This window comes from Dermacentor albipictus, chromosome 8 (genome assembly GCF_038994185.2).
Source record: "Dermacentor albipictus isolate Rhodes 1998 colony chromosome 8, USDA_Dalb.pri_finalv2, whole genome shotgun sequence".
Lineage (NCBI taxonomy): Eukaryota > Metazoa > Arthropoda > Arachnida > Ixodida > Ixodidae > Dermacentor > Dermacentor albipictus.
Genome location: NC_091828.1, coordinates 121,580,801 through 121,601,849, shown reverse-complemented (window position 1 = coordinate 121,601,849; position 21,049 = coordinate 121,580,801).

The window sequence follows — 21,049 nt, the reverse complement described above, 5'->3', positions numbered from 1 at the left end:
AATAAGAAATCGGTAAGGCTATAGCCCAGGGAAATATTGATTTTGCCAGACTTGGTAAGTTCTCTCTAAAGGGCTGTTTCTTCACGCCGATCACTCCCCACGCATGCGCAGACCTCGATTTAGGTGATTTAGGAATGATTAAGGTCACATTATATTCTCGGAAAAATAAGAAATCGGCAAGGCTATAGGCCAGGGAAATATTGATTTAGGCAGACTTGGTAAGTTCTCTCTAAAGGGCTGTTTCTTCACGCCGATCACTCCCCACGCATGCGCAGACGTCGATTTAGGCGATTTAGGAATGATTAAGGTCACATTAATATTCTCGGAAAAATAAGAAATCGGCAAGGCTATAGCCCAGGGAAATATTGATTTAGGCAGACTTAGTAAGTTCTCTCTAAAGGGCTGTTTCTTCACGCCGATCACTCCACACGCATGAGCAGGCCTCGATTTAGGCGATTTACGAATGATTAAGGTCACATTAATATTCTCCGAAAAATAAGAAATCGGTAAGGCTATAGCCCAGGGAAATATTGATTTTGCCAGACTTGGTAAGTTCTCTCTAAAGGGCTGTTTCTTCACGCCGATCACTCCCCACGCATGCGCAGACCTCGATTTAGGCGATTTAGGAATGATTAAGGTCACATTAATATTCTCCGAAAAATAAGAAATCGGAAAGGCTATAGCCCAGGGCAATATTGATTTTGCCAGACTTGGTAAGTTCTCTTTAAAGGGCTGTTTCTTCACGCCGATCACTCCCCACGCATGCGCAGACCTCTATTTAGGCGATTTAGGAATGATTAATGTCACATTTTATTCTCCGAAAAATAAGAAATCGGTAAGGCTATAGCCCAGGGAAATATTGATTTTGCCAGACTTGGTAAGTTCTCTCTAAAGGGCTGTTTCTTCACGCCGATCACTCCCCACGACTGCGCAGACCTCGATTTAGGTGATTTAGGAATGATTAAGGTCACATTAATATTCTCGGAAAAATAAGAAATCGGCAAGGCTATAGGCCAGGGAAATATTGATTTAGGCAGACTTGGTAAGTTCTCTCTAAAGGGCTGTTTCTTCACCCCGATCACTCCCCACGCATGCGCAGACGTCGATTTAGGCGATTTAGGAATGATTAAGGTCACATTAATATTCTCGGAAAAATAAGAAATCGGCAAGGCTATAGGCCAGGGAAATATTGATTTAGGCAGACTTGGTAAGTTCTCTCTAAAGGGCTGTTTCTTCACGCCGATCACTCCCCACGCATGCGCAGACGTCGATTTAGGCGATTTAGGAATGATTAAGGTCACATTAATATTCTTGGAAAAATAAGAAATCGGTAAGGCTATAGCCCAGGGAAATATTGATTTAGGCAGACTTGGTAAGTTCTCTCTAAAGGGCTGTTTCTTCACGCCGATCACTCCCCACGACTGCGCAGACCTCGATTTAGGTGATTTAGGAATGATTAAGGTCACATTAATATTCTCGGAAAAATAAGAAATCGGCAAGGCTATAGGCCAGGGAAATATTGATTTAGGCAGACTTGGTAAGTTCTCTCTAAAGGGCTGTTTCTTCACGCCGATCACTCCCCACGACTGCGCAGACCTCGATTTACGCGATTTAGGAATGATTAAGGTCACATTTTATTCTCCGAAAAATAAGAAATCGGTAAGGCTATAGCCGAGGGAAATATTGATTTTGCCAGACTTGGTAAGTTCTCTCTAAAGGGCTGTTTCTTCACGCCGATCACTCCCCACGCATGCGCAGACCTCGATTTAGGTGATTTAGGAATGATTAAGGTCACATTATATTCTCGGAAAAATAAGAAATCGGCAAGGCTATAGGCCAGGGAAATATTGATTTAGGCAGACTTGGTAAGTTCTCTCTAAAGGGCTGTTTCTTCACGCCGATCACTCCCCACGCATGCGCAGACGTCGATTTAGGCGATTTAGGAATGATTAAGGTCACATTAATATTCTCGGAAAAATAAGAAATCGGCAAGGCTATAGCCCAGGGAAATATTGATTTAGGCAGACTTGGTAAGTTCTCTCTAAAGGGCTGTTTCTTCACGCCGATCACTCCCCACGCATGCGCAGACGTCGATTTAGGCGATTTAGGAATGATTAAGGTCACATTTTATTCTCCGAAAAATAAGAAATCGGTAAGGCTATAGCCCAGGGAAATATTGATTTAGGCAGACTTGGTAAGTTCTCCCTAAAGGGCTGTTTCTTCACGCCGATCACTCCCCACGCATGCGCAGACGTCGATTTAGGCGATTTAGGAATGATTAAGGTCACATTAATATTCTCGGAAAAATAAGAAATCGGCAAGGCTATAGGCCAGGGAAATATTGATTTAGGCAGACTTGGTAAGTTCTCTCTAAAGGGCTGTTTCTTCACCCCGACCACTCCCCACGCATGCGCAGACCTCCATTTAGGTGATTTAGGAACGATATAGGTCACATTATTATTCTCGGAAAAATAAGAAATCGGTAAGGCTGTAGCCCAGGGAAATATTGATTTTGCCAGACTTGGTAAGTTCTCTCTAAAGGGCTGTTTCTTCACGCCGATCACTCCACACGCATGCGCAGACCTCGATTTAGGCGATTTAGGAACGATTTAGGTCACATCAATGTTCTCCGAAAAATAAGAAATCGGTAAGGCTATTATAGCCCAGGGAAATATTGATTTTGCCAGACTTGGTAAGTTCTCTCTAAAGGGCTGTTTCTTCACGCCGACCACTCCACACGCATGCGCAGACCTCGATTTAGGCGATTTAGGAACGATTAAGGACACATTAATATTCTCCGAAAAATAAGAAATTGGTAAGGCTATAGCCCAGGGAAATATTGATTTTGCCAGACTTGGTAAGTTCTCTCTAAAGGGCTGTTTCTTCACGCCGACCACTCCACACGCATGCGCAGACCTCGATTTAGGTGATTTAGGAACGATTTAGGTCACATCAATATTCTCGGAAAAATAAGAAATCGGTAAGGCTGTAGCCCAGGGAAATATTGATTTTGCCAGACTGGTAAGTTCTCTCTAAAGGGCTGTTTCTTCACACCGATCACTCCCCACGCATGCGCAGACGTCGATTTAGGCGATTTAGGAATGATTAAGGTCACATTATTATTCTCGGAAAAATAAGAAATCGGTAAGGCTATAGGCCAGGGAAATATTGATTTAGGCAGACTTGGTAAGTTCTCTCTAAAGGGCTGTTTCTTCACGCCGATCACTCCACACGCATGCGGAGACGTCGATTTAAGCGATTTAGGAACGATTAAGGACACATTAATATTCTCCGAAAAATAAGAAATCGGTAAGGCTATTCCCCAGGGAAATATTGATTTTGCCAGACTTGGTAAGTTCTCTCTAAAGGGCTGTTTCTTCACGCCGATCACTCCACACGCATGCGCAGACCTCGATTTAGGTGATTTAGGAACGATTTAGGTCACATCAATATTCTCGGAAAAATAAGAAATCGGTAAGGCTGTAGCCCAGGGAAATATTGATTTTGCCAGACTTGGTAAGTTCTCTCTAAAGGGCTGTTTCTTCACACCGATCACTCCCCACGCATGCGCAGACGTCGATTTAGGCGATTTAGGAATGATTAAGGTCACATTATTATTCTCGGAAAAATAAGAAATTGGTAAGGCTGTAGCCCAGGGAAATATTGATTTTGCCAGACTTGGTAAGTTCTCTCTAAAGGGCTGTTTCTTCACGCCGATCACTCCACACGCATGCGCAGACGTCGATTTAGGCGATTTAGGAACGATTTAGGTCACATTGATATTCTCCGAAAAATAAGAAGTCGGTAAGGCTATTCCCCAGGGAAATATTGATTTTGCCAGACTTGGTAAGTTCTCTCTAAAGGGCTGTTTCTTCACACCGATCACTCCCCACGCATGCGCAGACGTCGATTTAGGCGATTTAGGAACGATTAAGGACACATTAATATTCTCCGAAAAATAAGAAATCGGTAAGGCTATAGGCCAGGGAAATATTGATTTAGGCAGACTTGGTAAGTTCTCTCTAAAGGGCTGTTTCTTCACGCCGATCACTCCACACGCATGCGCAGACGTCGATTTAGGCGATTTAGGAATGGTTAAGGTCACATTATTATTCTCGGAAAAATAAGAAATTGGTAAGGCTGTAGCCCAGGGAAATATTGATTTTGCCAGACTTGGTAAGTTCTCTCTAAAGGGCTGTTTCTTCACGCCGACCACTCCCCACGCATGCGCAGACCTCGATTTAGGCGATTTAGGAACGATTTAGGTCACATCAATGTTCTCCGAAAAATAAGAAATCGGTAAGGCTATAGCCCAGGGAAATATTGATTTTGCCAGACTTGGTAAGTTCTCTCTAAAGGGCTGTTTCTTCACGCCGACCACTCCACACGCATGCGCAGACCTCGATTTAGGTGATTTAGGAACGATTTAGGTCACATCAATATTCTCGGAAAAATAAGAAATCGGTAAGGCTGTAGCCCAGGGAAATATTGATTTTGCCAGACTTGGTAAGTTCTCTCTAAAGGGCTGTTTCTTCACACCGATCACTCCCCACGCATGCGCAGACGTCGATTTAGGCGATTTAGGAATGATTAAGGTCACATTAATATTCTCGGAAAAATAAGAAATCGGTAAGGCTATAGGCCAGGGAAATATTGATTAGGCAGACTGGGTAAGTTCTCTCTAAAGGGCTGTTTCTCCACGCCGATCACTCCACACGCATGCGCAGACGTCGATTTAGGCGATTTAGGAACGATTAAGGACACATTAATATTCTCCGAAAAATAAGAAATCGGTAAGGCTATTCCCCAGGGAAATATTGATTTTGCCAGACTTGGTAAGTTCTCTCTAAAGGGCTGTTTCTTCACGCCGATCACTCCACACGCATGCGCAGACCTCGATTTAGGCGATTTAGGAACGATTAAGGACACATTAATGTTCTCCGAAAAATAAGAAATCGGTAAGGCTATAGCCCAGGGAAATATTGATTTTGCCAGACTTGGTAAGTTCTCTCTAAAGGGCTGTTTCTTCACACCGATCACTCCCCACGCATGCGCAGACGTCGATTTAGGCGATTTAGGAATGATTAAGGTCACATTAATATTCTCGGAAAAATAAGAAATCGGTAAGGCTACAGGCCAGGGAAATATTGATTTAGGTAGACTTGGTAAGTTCTCTCTAAAGGGCTGTTTCTTCACGCCGATCACTCCACACGCATGCGCAGACGTCGATTTAGGCGATTTAGGAATGATTAAGGTCACATTATTATTCTCGGAAAAATAAGAAATTGGTAAGGCTGTAGCCCAGGGAAATATTGATTTTGCCAGACGTGGTAAGTTCTCTCTAAAGGGCTGTTTCTTCACGCCGACCACTCCCCACGCATGCGCAGACCTCGATTTAGGCGATTTAGGAACGATATAGGTCACATTATTATTTTCGGAAAAATAAGAAATCGGTAAGGCTGTAGCCCAGGGAAATATTGATTTTGCCAGACTTGGTAAGTTCTCTCTAAAGGGCTGTTTCTTCACGCCGACCACTCCCCACGCATGCGCAGACCTCGATTTAGGCGATTTAGGAACGATTTAGGTCACATTATTATTCTCGGAAAAATAAGAAATCGGTAAGGCTGTAGCCCAGGGAAATATTGATTTTGCCAGACTTGGTAAGTTCTCTCTAAAGGGCTGTTTCTTCACGCCGATCACTCCCCACGCATGCGCAGACCTCGATTTAGGCGATTTAGGAACGATTAAGGACACATTAATATTCTCCGATAAATGAGAAATCGGTAAGTCTATAGCCCAGGGAAATATTGATTTTGCCAGACTTGGTAAGTTCTCTCTAAAGGGCTGTTTCTTCACGCCGATCACTCCACACGCATGCGCAGACCTCGATTTAGGCGATTTAGGAACGATTAAGGACACATTAATGTTCTCCGAAAAATAAGAAATCGGTAAGGCTATAGCCCAGGGAAATATTGATTTTGCCAGACTTGGTAAGTTCTCTCTAAAGGGCTGTTTCTTCACACCGATCACTCCCCACGCATGCGCAGACGTCGATTTAGGCGATTTAGGAATGATTTAGGTCACATTATTATTCTCGGAAAAATAAGAAATCGTAAGGCTATAGGCCAGGGAAATATTGATTTAGGCAGACTTATTAAGTTCTCTCTAAAGGGCTGTTTCTTCACGCCGATCACTCCACACGCATTCGCAGACCTCGATTTAGGCGATTTAGGAACGATTTAGGTCACATTATTATTCTCGGAAAAATAAGAAATCGGTAAGGCTGTAGCCCAGGGAAATATTGATTTTGCCAGACTTGGTAAGTTCTCTCTAAAGGGCTGTTTCTTCACACCGATTACTCCCCACGCATGCGCAGACATCGATTTAGGCGATTTAGGAATGATTAAGGTCACATTAATATTCTCGGAAAAATAATAAATCGGTAAGGCTATAGCCCAGGGAAATATTGATTTAGGCAGACTTAGTAAGTTCTCTCTAAAGGGCTGTTTCTTCACGCCGACAACTCCCCACGCATGCGCAGACCTCGATTTAGGCGATTTAGGAACGATTTAGGTCACATTATTATTCTCGGAAAAATAAGAAATCGGTAAATAGCCCAGGGAAATATTGATTTAGGCAGACTTAGTAAGTTCTCTCTATAGGGCTGTTTCTTCACGCCGACAACTCCCCACGCATGCGCAGACCTCGATTTAGGCGATTTAGGAACGATTTAGGTCACATCAATATTCTCGGAAAAATAAGAAATCGATAAGGCTGTAGCCCAGGGAAATATTGATTTTGCCAGACTTGGTAAGTTCTCTCTAAAGGGCTGTTTCTTCACGCCGATCACTCCCCACGCATGCGCAGACGTCGATTTAGGCGATTTAGGAATGATTAAGGTGACATTAATATTCTCGGAAAAATAAGAAATCGGTAAGGCTATAGGCCAGGGAAATATTGATTTAGGCAGACTTGGCAAGTTCTCTCTAAAGGGCTGTTTCTTCACACCGACCACTCCCCACGCATGCGCAGAGCTCCATTTAGGCGATTTAGGAACGATATAGGTCACATTATTATTCTCGGAAAAATAAGAAATCGGTAAGGCTGTAGCCCAGGGAAATATTGATTTTGCCAGACTTGGTAAGTTCTCTCTAAAGGGCTGTTTCTTCACGCCGATCACTCCACACGCATGCGCAGACCTCGATTTAGGCGATTTAGGAACGATTTAGGTCACATCAATATTCTCTGAAAAATAAGAAATCGGTAAGGCTCTAGCCCAGGGAAATATTGATTTTGCCAGACTTGGTAAGTTCTCTCTAAAGGGCTGTTTCTTCACACCGATCACTCCCCACGCATGCGCACACGTCGATTTAGGCGATTTAGGAATGATTAAGGTTACATTAATATTCTCGGAAAAATAAGAAATCGGTAAGGCTATAGGCCAGGGAAATATTGATTTAGGCAGACTTGGTAAGTTCTCTCTAAAGGGCTGTTTCTTCACGCCGACAACTCCCCACGCATGCGCAGACCTCGATTTAGGCGATTTAGGAACGATTTAGGTCACATTATTATTCTCGGAAAAATAAGAAATCGGTAAATCGCCCAGGGAAATATTGATTTGGGCAGACTTAGTAAGTTCTCTCTATAGGGCTGTTTCTTCACGCCGACAACTCCCCACGCATGCGCAGACCTCGATTTAGGCGATTTAGGAACGATTTAGGTCACATCAATATTCTCGGAAAAATAAGAAATCGGTAAGGCTATAGGCCAGGGAAATATTGATTTAGGCAGACTTGGTAAGTTCTCTCTAAAGGGCTGTTTCTTCACACCGACCACTCCCCACGCATGAGCAGACCTCGATTTAGGCGATTTAGGAACGATTAAGGACACATTCATATTCTCGGAAAAATAAGAAATCGGTAAGGCTATAGGCCAGGGAAATATTGATTTAGGCAGACTTGGTAAGTTCTCTCTAAAGGGCTGTTTCTTCACACCGACCACTCCCCACGCATGCGCAGACCTCCATTTAGGCGATTTAGGAACGATATAGGTCACATTATTATTCTCCGAAAAATAAGAAATCGGTAAGGCTATAGCCCTGGGAAATATTGATTTTGCCAGACTTGGTAAGTTCTCTCTAAAGGGCTGTTTCTTCACGCCGATCACTCCACACGCATGCGCAGACCTCGATTTAGGCGATTTAGGAACGATTAAGGACACATTAATATTCTCCGAAAAATAAGAAATCGGTAAGGCTATATCCCAGGGAAATATTGATTTTGCCAGACTTGGTAAGTTCTCTCTAAAGGGCTGTTTCTTCACGCCGATCACTCCACACGCATGCGCAGACGTCGATTTAGGCGATTTAGGAATGATTAAGGTCACATTATTATTCTCGGAAAAATAAGAAATCGGTAAGGCTATAGGCCAGGGAAATATTGATTTAGGCAGACTTGGTAAGTTCTCTCTAAAGGGCTGTTTCTTCACACCGACCACTCCCCACGCATGAGCAGACCTCGATTTAGGCGATTTAGGAACAATTAAGGACACATTCATATTCTCGGAAAAATAAGAAATCGGTAAGGCTGTAGCCCAGGGAAATATTGATTTTGCCAGACTTGGTAAGTTCTCTCTAAAGGGCTGTTTCTTCACGCCGATCACTCCACACGCATGCGCAGACCTCGATTTAGGCGATTTAGGAACGATTTAGGTCACATCAATATTCTCTGAAAAATAAGAAATCGGTAAGGCTCTAGCCCAGGGAAATATTGATTTTACCAGACTTGGTAAGTTCTCTCTAAAGGGCTGTTTCTTCACACCGATCACTCCCCACGCATGCGCAGACGTCGATTTAGGCGATTTAGGAATGATTAAGGTCACATTAATATTCTCGGAAAAATAAGAAATCAGTAAGGCTATAGGCCAGGGAAATATTGATTTAGGCAGACTTGGTAAGTTCTCTCTAAAGGGCTGTTTCTTCACGCCGACAACTCCCCACGCATGCGCAGACCTCGATTTAGGCGATTTAGGAACGATTTAGGTCACATTATTATTCTCGGAAAAATAGGAAATCGGTAAATAGCCCAGGGAAATATTGATTTTGCCAGACTTGGTAAGTTCTCTCTAAAGGGCTGTTTCTTCACACCGATCACTCCCCACGCATGCGCAGACGTCGATTTAGGCGATTTAGGAATGATTAAGGTCACATTAATATTCTCGAAAAAATAATAAATCGGTAAGGCTATAGCCCAGGGAAATATTGATTTAGGCAGACTTAGTAAGTTCTCTCTAAAGGGCTGTTTCTTCACGCCGACAACTCCCCACGCATGCGCAGACCTCGATTTAGGCGATTTAGGAACGATTTAGGTCACATTAATATTCTCGGAAAAATAAGAAATCGGTAAGGCTATAGGCCAGGTAAATATTGATTTTGCCAAACTTAGTAAGTTCTCTATAAAGGGCTGTTTCTTTACGGCGATCACTCCCCACGCATGCGCAGACCTCGATTTAGGGGATTTAGGAACGATTTAGGTCACATTAATATTCTCGGAAAAATAAGAAATCGGTAAGGCTATAGGCCAGGGAAATATTGATTTTGCCAGACTTGGTAAGTTCTCTCTAAAGGGCTGTTTCTTCACGCCGATCACTCCACACGCATGCGCAGACCTCGATTTAGGTGATTTAGGAATGATTAAGGTCACATCAATATTCTCGGAAAAATAATAAATCGGTAAGGCTATAGCCCAGGGAAATATTGATTTAGGCAGACTTAGTAAGTTCTCTCTAAAGGGCTGTTTCTTCACGCCGACAACTCCCCACGCATGCGCAGACGTCGATTTAGGCGATTTAGGAACGATTTAGGTCACATTAATATTCTCGGAAAAATAAGAAATCGGTAAGGCTATAGCCCAGGGAAATATTGATTTTGCCAGACTTGGTAAGTTCTCTCTAAAGGGCTGTTACTTCACACCGATCACTCCACACGCATGCGCAGACGTCGATTTAGGCGATTTAGGAATGATTAAGGTCACATTATTATTCTCGGAAAAATAAGAAATCGGTAAGGCTATAGGCCAGGGAAATATTGATTTAGGCAGACTTGGTAAGTTCTCTCTAAAGGGCTGTTTCTTCACACCGACCACTCCCCACGCATGCGCAGAGCTCCATTTAGGCGATTTAGGAACGATATAGGTCACATTATTATTCTCGGAAAAATAAGAAATCGGTAAGGCTGTAGCCCAGGGAAATATTGATTTTGCCAGACTTGGTAAGTTCTCTCTAAAGGGCTGTTTCTTCACGCCGATCACTCCACACGCATGCGCAGACCTCGATTTAGGCGATTTAGGAACGATTTAGGTCACATCAATATTCTCTGAAAAATAAGAAATCGGTAAGGCTCTAGCCCAGGGAAATATTGATTTTGCCAGACTTGGTAAGTTCTCTCTAAAGGGCTGTTTCTTCACACCGATCACTCCCCACGCATGCGCAGACGTCGATTTAGGCGATTTAGGAATGATTAAGGTCACATTAATATTCTCGGAAAAATAAGAAATCGGTAAGGCCAGGGAAATATTGATTTAGTCAGACTTGGTAAGTTCTCTCTAAAGGGCTGTTTCTTCACGCCGACAACTCCCCACGCATGCGCAGACCTCGATTTAGGCGATTTAGGAACGATTTAGGTCACATTATTATTCTCGGAAAAATAAGAAATCGGTAAATCGCCCAGAGAAATATTGATTTAGGCAGACTTAGTAAGTTCTCTCTATAGGGCTGTTTCTTCACGCCGACAACTCCCCACGCATGCGCAGACCTCGATTTAGGCGATTTAGGAACGATTTAGGTCACATCAATATTCTCGGGAAAATAATAAATCGGTAAGGCTATAGCCCAGGGAAATATTGATTTAGGCAGACTTGGTAAGTTCTCTCTAAAGGGCTGTTTCTTCACGCCGACAACTCCCCACGCATGCGCAGACGTCGATTTAGGCGATTTAGGAACGATTTAGGTCACATTAATATTCTCGGAAAAATAAGAAATCGGTAAGGCTATAGGACAGGGAAATATTGATTTAGGCAGACTTGGTAAGTTCTCTCTAAAGGGCTGTTTCTTCACACCGACCACTCCCCACGCATGAGCAGACCTCGATTTAGGCGATTTAGGAACGATTAAGGACACATTCATATTCTCGGAAAAATAAGAAATCGGTAAGGCTATAGGCCAGGGAAATATTGATTTAGGCAGACTTGGTAAGTTCTCTCTAAAGGGCTGTTTCTTCACACCGACCACTCCCCACGCATGCGCAGACCTCCATTTAGGCGATTTAGGAACGATATAGGTCACATTATTATTCTCGGAAAAATAAGAAATCGGTAAGGCTATAGGCCAGGGAAATATTGATTTAGGCAGACTTGGTAAGTTCTCTCTAATGGGCTGTTTCTTCACACCGACCACTCCCCACGCATGCGCAGACCTCCATTTAGGCGATTTAGGAACGATTTAGGTCACATCAATATTCTCGGAAAAAATAAGAAATCGGTAAGGCTATAGCCCAGGGAAATATTGATTTTGCCAGACTTGGTAAGTTCTCTCTAAAGGGCTGTTTCTTCACGCCGATCACTCCACACGCATGCGCAGACCTCGATTTAGGCGATTTAGGAACGATTTAGGTCACATCAATATTCTCCGAAAAATAAGAAATCGGTAAGGCTATAGCCCTGGGAAATATTGATTTTGCCAGACTTGGTAAGTTCTCTCTAAAGGGCTGTTTCTTCACGCCGATCACTCCACACGCATGCGCAGACCTCGATTTAGGCGATTTAGGAACGATTAAGGACACATTAATATTCTCCGAAAAATAAGAAATCGGTAAGGCTATATCCCAGGGAAATATTGATTTTGCCAGACTTGGTAAGTTCTCTCTAAAGGGCTGTTTCTTCACGCCGATCACTCCACACGCATGCGCAGACGTCGATTTAGGCGATTTAGGAATGATTAAGGTCACATTATTATTCTCGGAAAAATAAGAAATCGGTAAGGCTATAGGCCAGGGAAATATTGATTTAGGCAGACTTGGTAAGTTCTCTCTAAAGGGCTGTTTCTTCACACCGACCACTCCCCACGCATGAGCAGACCTCGATTTAGGCGATTTAGGAACAATTAAGGACACATTCATATTCTCGGAAAAATAAGAAATCGGTAAGGCTATAAGCCAGGGAAATATTGATTTAGGCAGACTTGGTAAGTTCTCTCTAAAGGGCTGTTTCTTCACACCGACCACTCCCCACGCATGCGCAGACCTCCATTTTGGCGATTTAGGAACGATATAGGTCACATTATTATTCTCGGAAAAATAAGAAATCGGTAAGGCTATAGGCCAGGGAAATATTGATTTAGGCAGACTTGGTAAGTTCTCTCTAAAGGGCTGTTTCTTCACACCGACCACTCCCCACGCATGCGCAGACCTCGATTTAGGCGATTTAGGAACGATATAGGTCACATTATTATTCTCGGAAAAATAAGAAATCGGTAAGGCTGTAGCCCAGGGAAATATTGATTTTGCCAGACTTGGTAAGTTCTCTCTAAAGGGCTGTTTCTTCACGCCGATCACTCCACACGCATGCGCAGACCTCGATTTAGGCGATTTAGGAACGATTTAGGTCACATCAATATTCTCTGAAAAATAAGAAATCGGTAAGGCTCTAGCCCAGGGAAATATTGATTTTACCAGACTTGGTAAGTTCTCTCTAAAGGGCTGTTTCTTCACACCGATCACTCCCCACGCATGCGCAGACGTCGATTTAGGCGATTTAGGAATGATTAAGGTCACATTAATATTCTCGGAAAAATAAGAAATCAGTAAGGCTATAGGCCAGGGAAATATTGATTTAGGCAGACTTGGTAAGTTCTCTCTAAAGGGCTGTTTCTTCACGCCGACAACTCCCCACGCATGCGCAGACCTCGATTTAGGCGATTTAGGAACGATTTAGGTCACATTATTATTCTCGGAAAAATAAGAAATCGGTAAATAGCCCAGGGAAATATTGATTTTGCCAGACTTGGTAAGTTCTCTCTAAAGGGCTGTTTCTTCACACCGATCACTCCCCACGCATGCGCAGACGTCGATTTAGGCGATTTAGGAATGATTAAGGTCACATTAATATTCTCGAAAAAATAATAAATCGGTAAGGCTATAGCCCAGGGAAATATTGATTTAGGCAGACTTAGTAAGTTCTCTCTAAAGGGCTGTTTCTTCACGCCGACAACTCCCCACGCATGCGCAGACCTCGATTTAGGCGATTTAGGAACGATTTAGGTCACATTAATATTCTCGGAAAAATAAGAAATCGGTAAGGCTATAGGCCAGGTAAATATTGATTTTGCCAAACTTAGTAAGTTCTCTTTAAAGGGCTGTTTCTTTACGGCGATCACTCCCCACGCATGCGCAGACCTCGATTTAGGGGATTTAGGAACGATTTAGGTCACATTAATATTCTCGGAAAAATAAGAAATCGGTAAGGCTATAGGCCAGGGAAATATTGATTTTGCCAGACTTGGTAAGTTCTCTCTAAAGGGCTGTTTCTTCACGCCGATCACTCCACACGCATGCGCAGACCTCGATTTAGGTGATTTAGGAATGATTAAGGTCACATCAATATTCTCGGAAAAATAATAAATCGGTAAGGCTATAGCCCAGGGAAATATTGATTTAGGCAGACTTAGTAAGTTCTCTCTAAAGGGCTGTTTCTTCACGCCGACAACTCCCCACGCATGCGCAGACGTCGATTTAGGCGATTTAGGAACGATTTAGGTCACATTAATATTCTCGGAAAAATAAGAAATCGGTAAGGCTATAGCCCAGGGAAATATTGATTTTGCCAGACTTGGTAAGTTCTCTCTAAAGGGCTGTTACTTCACACCGATCACTCCCCACGCATGCGCAGACGTCGATTTAGGCGATTTAGGAATGATTAAGGTCACATCAATTTAAGTTTACTCCGGAGTACCTCAAGGATCAGTTCTGGCACCACTTTTGTTCTTGATGTACATAAACGACATCCAGTTCTGCGTTAAAAACTCAATTCAGATGCGCCTGTTTGCTGATGACTGTGTCTTGTACACAGTCGTACACAACCAAGAAGACCAAATAGAACTTCATAATTCACTTCAAACAATTTACTCTTGGTGCAACACTTGGGGCATGAAACTAAACACATCAAAAACACATTACATGTCTTTCACAAATAAGAAACTCCCGCTTAACTTTTCATATTCGATCGGAAGGTCAACAATCAACAAAAGCAACCAGGTAAAATACCTAGGCATTAAACTCACGCCTAACCTTAACTGGGAGCCTCATATTTCGACCATGTGTCAAAAAGCCATAGGCAAACTGACCTTTTTAAAAAGGAGACTGCGCGCAGCACCACCACACCTCAAACTAAACGCGTACAAAACACTCATAAGACCATGCCTAGAATACGCTGATCTAATCTGGAGCCCTCATCACAAATTTCTTATAAACAAAATAGAACGCATACAAAAATTAGCAGTTAGGTTTGTATATTCGGACTACAAAAGGCAATCCAGCGTCTCGGGTCTGCTAGCAAGGGCTAACCTAAAACCCCTCTCGCAGAGAAGAGTAATTTCGCGACTAAAATTCATCTATCAATTATACCATGGTCATTTCCAAATAGCACGCTCTCATTACCTCCAAGATCCTCCAAAACGTTCAACCAGACTTAATCACTCCAAAACAATCTATCTTCCCCCAAGTCACGTTAATGTTCACAAGCATTCCCTTTTTCCGTCAGCCATTTCGCAGTGGTACAAATTAACTAACGATATTGTGTGTTGCAATAACATCGACTCTTTTATTAACTCCATTCAATGTATTGACTTGTCATCGTGATTTTTTTTTTCATTGCATCTCTGTACCACTCCTGCACGGGCCGTGAAGGGCCTGCAGTATATTCAAATAAAAAAAAAATAAGGGAAGTGCAGCCGACTACTGGTGTAACTGGTTTCAGCTAGGGCCGAGTGTACGTTGGTGGCTGAGTGCCCAGAAATAGACAGGTTTAGTTTAGCGTACGCGACTTATAGCTTGCGCTATAGGCTATAGTGCAGCGTACGCTAAGCAGCGCACGTTTTTTACAGTTTTAGTTGGCCAGCGAGATGTTTAAATCTCAGAGGCCATATGCCGTCATTGCGGCTATTTCCCTACTCCAGCGATAGGTAGCGCTGACATCTCCAATGGTGCACAGGTAGGTAGAACTTTGAAGGTAAGGTATAACGTTAAACAGGTAGAAATAACTAAACGGAGGCTATCTGATTGGTGGATAATGTCAACGCAAGAGTAAAGGAGTAAATACATAGGTATGCATGCATATAGAACCATTAAAGGCTAGGTGGCGCGTGTCGCCGCCGCCCGATTCAAAGGGTCGAGCCTCAATCATCCATCTATCCATCCATCCATCCATCCGTGGCGATTGGAGGATTGGTGGACCAAAAGTAAGGAAACGACAAAAAACGCACACGTACAAAAGCACAGTTAGCAATAGGGGATCAGAAAATTTGGGTGTGGGAGTGTACAGTGTTTATTTTTTATTTTTTATTGTTTAACTTAGGTAGGACATTAAGCAGTATTATAGCAAGAACTTGCTGGCGCAAACCACCGCCCCGTTCCAAAGGGGATGCTCATAACTTCCATCCATCCATCCGTGTAGAGTACCTCGATGTCATCCGGGCGAGGAGGACATCGAGGCACCCTAGTATGGTGGTGGGTGATATGGGCTGCGGACTAGTTTTGAAGTGAGGGAAGCTCGCAGTAAAATTGAGTATGAAAAACGGCTGAGGAATATGGAAGAAAGTAAACGGGCTGGGAGAGTGTTCAGGTATCTGTACAGGAAAAACATTGATTCACAGTGGAGGAAAAGAACTACGAAGCTTACCAGCAAGTATGCGGCCTGTAAGGTGGCAACACAGCAATAAAGAAGGTCAAGCGGAAAGTCAGAGAGGCTGAAATAATGTCATGGGTGGCGGCAATGGAAAAGAAACCTGCCATGAGGAACTACTTAAGAGGAAAAAACGCAATCGGGAAATAAACAATTTACGATAACTGAAAGGGAAGCTCATTACTTTTCGAAGAGAGATCGGGATGCCTTAGAACACGCAACTGTAAAGCAAGATATATGAAGGAAGAAGAAGCGTGTGCTTGCTGCGGTAAAGCTAAGGAAACGATGGAGCATGTTTTTATTGGAATTCTTTAATTATAAAGTGCTACGCTGAATAGGTGGGGGTGCAAACAAGGCGGACGGATCCTGGGCATTTTATGTTTGTGTTCTAAATGTTCTGTTTCACTTGCTACGAAATATGCCATATATGTTGAGATATTAAAGACTGTTACCTGACAAATTTCTTGCAAAAAATTTTTTTATTCAACCCTTCGAACTCCTTACTCAAACTTATATACTTGCGGTATGGCGATTTTTCAAATGAAAACACTACCACATACATTTGTCATACCAACATCTCTAACAATATTTCTTTTTATTTCACAGTGCAAGCATCTCCTCCAAGTATTGGTGAAGTCGCTATGGGAAGTGGTAGCAAATTCAACGAAACCACCGCGTTATCGTGGTCCTCGGGGGCCTGACCAGCCCTACGTCATCCAAGCAGTGACCAACCTGCCTACCGACGTCAGGTCCCTGCCCTAAAACCCCTGGCCAGCCCACCGTCCTCGGCACCTTGCCCAATTCCTATCCTGAGGGCACTGCCTGTAAATAAACTGTTTGAACATAACCGAGCTTCACCCATCTAGGTCCACTGAAAGTGCTTCTTTGTGCAAATTTATTCCCAAATAAACTGTCATAAAAGTGAATTTCAGTATTTTTCCATTATTATTTGCAAGTATAGGGGACTTCTGCTTCTTGACATATCTTTTTGTCGAGCTTTCCTAGCTACTATTGAGGAAGACAATATGGGGACAATTGCTATAGAAAATGCCGCTAGCAAAAGGTTCGCAGTTAGATTGGCTGCGTGCTCTAGAGCCAGCGTTTCTACAATATTCGTCATGCAAACGGCATTGGCTCAAAGCTGGCATTAATAATGGCCACGATATGGCTCAACACTGGTCCTACGCTGGCAGGACAATGGCTGCTACATTGGCATAACATTGGTCCAATATTGGCTTTAACTCTGGGCCAGCGTTGCATTGGGTTGCACTTTGCCAACATTGGTTGAAGATTGGTACCGATTTCTGCCAGGATTGGGCCGTGCTTGGATCATTGCTTGGATCACTGGTGTGCTGCCTGAGTTGTTATAAGGGTACCAGTCTGCAATACGTTTTCACCTTTCAAATTGATGTATGTGGTTCAAGTCCTTCATTGTGGGTCAGAGAGATAATCAACTGTATCGCAGGATCTTCGCCCGCTTTGTCTGCGCCGGTGTGGGTGGGAACCAATGCGACGAGGTAACTTGTATCTCCCGCTCGAAAGGGCTGATGTTGACCTTGCTCATTTGTTTATGTAGCAGTTAGCCACGTGTTTTCTTTACTTTTGCGATGTTATATGTAACCGTTTCTAGACCAGCTACTCTAGCGCCGTATCTCATTTAACTTGCCTTCCCTTGTTGTATTCTCCGTTGTTGAAAATCCTTTGAATAGGTTACAAAGGGAAATCGTTGATGCTTTTTGAATTCTTCAGGCCACATTTTAAAGTCTATGCATTTAGTTAAAGTCGTAAGACGCTGGTTAGAGAGGTTATCCGCTATATAGCGCTCATAAATGAAACTAATGACGTGTAAAGCTAGCTAGAAATAAAAAAAAACGTAGCACGGCCTAAGAAAATTCTTCAGCCGAAGAAGCTCTTCCTATTCAAGTCCTCCAGGTTTTACAGAAAGGACCGAAATATACGCAGTACAGCCGAAAGTGGCACCAACTGAGTAGTTTGCATTTCTGCGAAGCGACAGGGTTCCGGAGCAAGAAACAGCTGCGTGAAAGCAGGGAAGAGAAGAACTTTCATCTCTAAAGAACGATTGGCATAAAAAAGATTGTCACGTTTATGAAAAACAAAATATCTCAAGCCTCTACTATCGGACAAAACAAGCGCTTTCTTAATAATGAACGTCGAAAATTACACTACCTTTGGAAAACAAGCTCTCTTGAAGAACGCCGAGAATAGCCATGTAGAGAAAAAGAAACTAGGACAACTAAAAAAAAAAAAAGATGGAGAAGGTCTGCCATAATATGAGACTCACAAAACTAGGAGAACCTGAAAGAACGCAAGACATTGATTCTTCGGCCGTCCTTTCGGTCTAGACCCAGTAGCTGGACCACCCGTTAAGAACATTTATTAAAGACAGAGGAAGCTGGCAATGGGCCTTCGTTAAATATCTCCAAGCCTGCCTTTTGGTCCTACCGGTTGACGTTAAGTTGCGAAAAAAAAGAGAAAAATTAATCCGGAGCAAGTCGTCGGCTTCGCCAAAATGTCTCCGCCAATTAGTGTTTTCCTATCGACGTCACAGACCTACTATATTACTACACACCGAAGGAGGCTGCAATCAAGACAGTTGAAGAGTGCGGGAACTTGTACGGATAGGCTACGTTGCAATACGTTCGAAAATGTTTTGTGCACATTTTTTCACGTACATACAGATAACGTAAATAAACCCTGTGTATATCGAATATGAGCAGGAATATTTTCTTTTCTAAAGAAGGAATTGCCACGTACGATCGTGCTCAGCACTGCTGCTGTGGGATTTATATCTTGCGGCTGGAGACAGGTGATTGACAGAAATGCTCAAAGTTGCTAGTGTAAACCGTTGCTTCAGATATGTTGGTAATTATCTTGCACCCACCGAGTATAGCGAACTAAGTCATATTAGTGTCACGGCTGTGTTGAACAAGTTCCAGGAGACACACAAAGCATCACTTTCACGCACGAACTACCAGAAGCTTCGATAACAGAATTCATGGACTTAAACATAAGCCTACGACGTTGTCACATATGTTGGCCCTGCAAAACGAGAGGGGAAAAAAAGAACTTACGCTACGATTCGAACCGTTCTAGAATGTCGCAAAAAGAGCGATAGGAAAATTGGTTATCGAGCAAACAATTTAGAAATCCTGCTATCGCGTAGTCACAGATAGCCTGAACAAAAATATTGATAAACTAAAGAAGAATGGATACCCTCATAGCATGATTGTGCAAATCCGCGACCAACTGATACCGGAATCATAGGGCCGAGGAAGTTTGACAAACAGAATAAGGACAAACATAAGCGAGCTGTCATTGTGTCTTGCGTCCAAAGGCTTTGACACTGTCTGAGATAGGTGGCAGAAAGGCACTACGTAGCAGTGCTCTTTTCTGCGCCGATCAAGCTCATAGGCCTGCGCATGCATGAGGACTCGTTTAAGGAGAGCGCGCAGAAGACAGGTACACTGTAAAATAATGTACACCCTTAACTACCTATAGTACCTATAACTCCGTCATGAATTGCTAACTAGCTTATCAGCACGTTATAAGCTCAACATATATACTCCGTGAATGATACAGGTCTTCTAGGACACCATCAAATCAAGCACATACACTTTTGGAGTGGTCTTAGCCACACTAGTTCATTTGCTGTGAAAGAATGCGAACGCTTAGCAAGATTTTCATCCTCTAGGTAGAAGCTGCCCGTATACTATTAGAAATGAAGATTAGTTTGGTCAATTTTTCTAAAATGCGATTTTCCCTAGATCATCAGCAATTGCGCAAAATGAGAATTGTATTTCATAAAACACTGGAGTCCACTCGTACGAACAATACTACAGCAATACAACAACGAACCAGTGAAAAGTTAGGAATAACCTAAAAGAAAGTCATACGTGGGTGACAGAGGCCTGACATTGTTAAAGTTGGGCGCAGGGATGCGGACCTCTGCATACCCCCCCCCCCCCTCACCTGCCGACTCCTGGAAATCTACGGAGGGAGCTCGAAGCCTGTCTTAGTTGGTGTCTATGAACGTGACTGTATGCGAGGCATACATTCACTGCTCAAACAAAAAAGTGATAAACTTCCTGGCAGTAATGAAAACGTACCGCAAATAACCAAGTGTTACACCTTCCCCTAACCTGGCAACGAACCAACATTTCTTCTAAAGCGCCTCATTCTTTCAATATATCTTGGTCAATCACTCGCCGTGCCTTTGGAAGTTATAACTAAAAGCAGCTACACGCATTTTCTGCGGATATTGGATCGGCGTTACTAATTGTCAGGAGAACATCGCGGGCACTATTGCAAACGGCGGTAGAACATGAACTATCTAAATTATCGTGATTCACGATAAATATCGATGATTATTGTGACCAGAAACGCGCTCAGTGGGGGGATTCCTGAAATTACCTGTGTTGATACGAGCCAACCGTAGCCTCCGATTTTTTGATGGATCGACACTGCCCTGCCAACCTCTATGTCTTACTTCGCACATTCCTCTCTGACAGCTCCATAGTCTATCCCTCACAGGCGGGACAAGTAGAATCTAACACCACCTTGGGAAGTCTGCAGAGGTTCCCTTTGTTTGACGTAGTAGTTCTGCGGAAACGCGCAAGATGGAAAGAAGTAATTAATAAAGGAAAAATCAGACATCCACCCTTTCGTAGCAATTGCTACAAAGGAAACCCATACGGGTTCCTCTAAAGAAAAGCCTCAGAGTTGAAGAAAAATTCGTCCTGGTCCGGGACTCTGCTTCTTTGGCGCCGACGCCTCGTTTCTTCTATCGATCTATCTCGACGAAACTCTTGGTTCTGTTTCGACAGAAGGATATCATTTAAATCGGTATTTATCGAGAAAAAAGAAACAACCCTAAAATGCAAGTACCGGGGGGGGGGGGGGGGGGGGGGGAGAAATATATATTCTAAGTCTACCTAGTGGTGATGTCCATTAAGTCTGCTGCTGAAGTTCTGATTGGCTGGGCTATCGTGCACGTCAGAAGCAAACAGGCGCCCTCAGCCAATCAACACTTCAGCAGCAGACAAAATGGAGATGTCCACTAGGTGGGCACTTACAGAATA